Source organism: Asparagus officinalis, chromosome 7, assembly GCF_001876935.1.
Source record: "Asparagus officinalis chromosome 7, Aspof.V1, whole genome shotgun sequence".
Taxonomy (NCBI): Eukaryota; Viridiplantae; Streptophyta; class Magnoliopsida; order Asparagales; family Asparagaceae; genus Asparagus; species Asparagus officinalis.
The window spans coordinates 97,329,138-97,333,685 of NC_033800.1; positions in this window are offsets into that span (position 1 = coordinate 97,329,138).

Genomic DNA, 4,548 nt, shown 5'->3' on the forward strand with positions numbered 1-4,548 from the left:
TACTTGATGGGCTCGGAGTACTGTGCTCCTTCCCTTCACATCGTAGGGAATGGGAAGGTCCATTCCTATATGTGGTATATCGACTTTCAAGTACTCAAGTGAGTCTAGTCAGCTTGCCGTTTGTAGGCGGATTCAGCTCTTGACTCGTGCAAGCGAGGCGAGCTTCCTGCAGGCGGACTTGGCGACTGCATGGGTCTGACCGATCACTCGTACTGTGAGCGGCTACTTGATGGGCTCGGAGTACTGTGCTCCTTCCCTTCACATCGTAGGGAATGGGAAGGTCCATTCCTATATGTGGTATATCGACTTTCAAGTACTCAAGTGAGTCTAGTCAGCTTGCCGTTTGTAGGCGGATTCAGCTCTTGACTCGTGCAAGCGAGGCGAGCTTCCTGCAGGCGGACTTGGCGACTGCATGGGTCTGACCGATCACTCGTACTGTGAGCGGCTACTTGATGGGCTCGGAGTATTGTGCTCCTTCCCTTCACGACGTGGGGAGTGGGAAGGTCCACTCCTGTGCGTGGCATAGCGGTTGTCGAGTACACTATTTGTAGGCAAAATCGACTCTCGACTCGAGCGGGCGAGTCGAGTAAACGGGCGAATTTCAATCACTTGGATGATCCTGACTCGTGCGGGCGAGTCAATCATATAGGTGAGTCTGTGATGACAAAATATAAGTGAATTTGGTGATCGCACGGTCTGAGCTCGTGCTAGCGAGTCAAGCCCAAGGGTGAGCCCCCATCCTCAAGTTGTGCGGGTGACTTTGAATCGCAGGCGAATTTCACGTTAGTCTGCAAAGGTAATTTTTACCGTTTACAAGACACCCTTTAAAGTTTTTAGACCTTAACCAACTTGCGTGTGGTCTAGAATACTTTGAATAAAGAAGTCCTGGGCGGGTTAGGGCGAATTTAGCCTTCTTTAGGATTTTTAGCAAACCCTCAGCTAGCAACGGGTTTGACTTGCCTTTACCGATTACCGTTTGGATCGGGCTAGCCATACTATTTCCCTCAGTATAATGAGTTGTCGAGTAGTTTCTCTTAGGCTTAATGCTAAAATATCTGCTCTAACCCTTAGCCGTTTGAGGCGTGGGTTTGAGTGAGGCCATTCTATCGGTGGTTCAAAACTCTAGACGAGTCGTACTATCCGGAATTTGTCTTCAAAGGCGAACGAATCGTTCAAGCGAAATTCATTTCGCAGGTGAAATTTGAAGTTTTGGGGTCGAGCCATGTCTTTGCAGGCGAAACCCTTCCTTCAGGCGGAATTCTATTTGGCGGGAGGTGAGCCACGTGTTCGCCGATGAAGCTTCATGCTGTCCAGCTAAGGCGGCGTGGGTCCGTCAGGTCGCATTAATTGCAATTTAACGATGTGACGTCAGCTTCGTGTACCTCGCTTGATGATGAATTGTGGCCATGGTTTTCAAATCCAGTCATTAAATTCAGTCGTAGATTTCGGTTCGGGTCCCGGGTTTTGACCGGCCCATTTCCTGTTTCGACGGTTCCTTCGTAACCGCGAAAGAGAACGACCTATCAAGAGTAATCTGGGCCGTCGATTTCGATCGTGGCCACGTCTCTTAACCATTAATGCTTCGCCTCTTGAGAGCGATCGTGGCCACGTAAGAATTTCCACCTTTAAATAGGCTTTGTTCCCCTCCTTTGAGAGCTACTGTGCTCAAGAACTTTTGCTCGCGTAAAAATTTTCTAGAGAGAAAGAACTCCCACTCCGTCCCCGACTCTCAGACATGGCGCCGAAATTCAAGAGATGCGTTCCGAAAGGAGGAGGTCCTGGACGCTATTCTGATCGCGTCACCGCTGGTACGATCGCCAGCGTGCCTGAGACGCACTTTGGTAAGTCGAAAGGTTTGTCTGACGACTTTACATTGATTGCCGACGTTGGGTCGGTGGGGATGAGCATCGCTCGTCTTCCTCAGTGGAATCTGCCATTTTTTGGCGGTTTCCCCGATTTGGATAAAATTGGCCTTTTTCAGGTGGATTCTGCTTTCAATTTGTAGAGGGTGACTTCTGCCTTTACAGGTGAAGTCGTCCTTTATCGGGTGAAGGCAAATTCGTTCTTGACAGGCGAGTTTGACTTTTGTCTGGTAAAGATGAATTCAGTCTATGCAGGCGGATTTACATTTGTCTAGCGATTTTGCCCGTTTTGGCTTAATAGGCGGATTCGTCCCCCTAGGGCAGACTCCGTTCTAATTCTTCAGTTCTTCCTTACAGTGACCTTTTCTGATGAAGCCCTTCCGAAGGGCGTGGCTATTGGTCTCGCCGGAGTTACAGGCTATACGGCACCTCCCTGATTCCCTTTCCTGGATCCGGTGCCCGTGTTTGCTGCCGACAGGCCGAATGGATTGATCAAGAGAGTCACTGATGGGCACAATTTGACATTGCGTAAGTTGACTACTGACGCGGTATTGGCAGACAAGGCTAGGACAGAGCTCAAAAAGCCTTAGTTTTTGTTTGGTGATGCCGCGACTGATCCTTCAGCTCTATTGCTCAGGGAGAGCATGTAGCTCTGCGTAGTGGACGGGGTCCACTACTACCTTCCCAGCCTGCCAAGAGGGTTCTTAATTGTTGAGTTGCGATCCCTTGCAGTCCCAAGAATGATTAACTGGGATCTGACCCTAACTCAAGACGGGGTGACTTGTGGTGTCTTCACGGGCTCCACGGCTGGGTACGGGGTGGACAGCTCCTGCAAACGTGTGACCGCTCTACGTCCTGGCTCTACGGCTGGGTCCGGGGAGACGACTGCGATCGTGAAAACTTTCCGTCATCGTTTATTTCGGGCTAGGGGGAAATTCCCTCCAAAGGACTTCAGAGCCCCGGGGTGGATCTACTCTGTGCCTGGTAGCAGCACTTGGTGGTCTAAGATTACTGACTACGTCTTGGCCGAGAATTCTGATCTCATGGACTCAGAGCTGTACGTAGCCATTCGGGACACTCGACATGGTCTAAAAATCAGTGCTCCTCAGTTCCACAGCATCCTGGAACTGTATTGTTCGGACGGCAATACGTTCTTCACCCCCAACGGTGAACTCGGCATAACCCTCCATGAGATGTACGACGTATCAGGGTTGCCCTACGAGGAGTATGTCCCAGGTCAGGATGAGATTGACCAACTTTCGACCCGGTCCCCCCTGGTGGTTGAGACCCTTTGGGAGTTGCTCTATCACTACCATATATGCCTCAATACCCTGGGGGCAGTAGACCATCAAGGCAAGAAGAAGAGGGCCCCAGGAATCATCCATTAGAACTGGGCTGACTACTTATTCCTAGAGAATGATATCAAAGGAAGGCTTACTCTGCCACTGGGCGAGTGTGACCAAGCCGAAGTGGAAAGGAGGATGACCGAAGGGGGAGATACCGTGACCCTGGAGCATGACGAGGGTGGGTTCAAATTCGGAACGGTTTTCCACTCATTCCATCACCAGGCCAAGTCCCCTATATCTAGAAAGGCTCTGCTCGCTAGGTACCTCATGTTGTGGTTTAAGAGGTGCGTGGTTCCCACACATTCCTTCGAGGCGCTTTCGGTGGAGGTCGTTTATCCTGCAGTCTGCTTAGCCCACGGGAAGTCCTATGCATTAGTGTCGGCAATGGTGGCATGTATCCATCAAGGACTCTGTACATTGACGGCCCAATTTTGTCGTGTGTTGAGTGTCGACGAAGGGGAAGGTGAAGTCATTAGGACTCCTAACCCTAGAGTGGGGCTACCCTACACTTACTTGATGGCGTGGTTTGTCTACCATTGCGAGTGCTTGATGAGTGCCCCAGCTACTCTTCAAGGGGAAAAGTTCGTTCCGTTCATCCAGCACCTGGAGAGATGCTCATGGAAGTGTAAAGACATCCCTAACGTGAGGAAGATGTTGTCCCACTTCGGCCATTACAATTTTCACCGATTCTTCCCCTACTTCAGTGGAGGGTATGGCAAGTCTCTTCATGATGTATCGACGGTGGACCACCACACCGTTCTTTCCTGTGGCGCTTTTCGATGGTTGGTGAATATTCGATCAGGGTATCACATTCTGCGAATAGGCCCCATGTGCTACCTCGAGCCGTACATTCCTTACATCCCCCCGCCAGTTTGGGTATGACCAGCTGTATATGGGAAACATCAACCCTTACTTACATTTCGAAGGAGGGTTAGTGGATGGCACTCGGGGATGGTTCTAGACTCACGCTGGCGGCACCCACGTTCATTTTGAGCTACCTGCAAAGGATCGTGATCTGCACCATATGCTCCTACATTGTCGGTAGTATCGGGGCGCTAGCGCTAATCCAGAGGGCTTCCGGTTCCGGAGTTCCTGTCTGATGGAACACGGGCGTCGCCTAAGGGGAACTCCTCATCCCTCGAAGCGGAAGGGCTGCCAAACTACTAGAGAGTGGTTCTCGGAAGATCCTGCTGAAGACACCAAGGGCTTTGATGTAGGTTTAGATGAATCTGGGGCACTTGAGGCTCAAGCTCCATCCCCTGGCCCTTCGCTGGATCCCACCGGTAGGCAGAGAGAATATGATGAGCTGGTCCGGGCGGGTGAACGTCTGGAACAGGCCT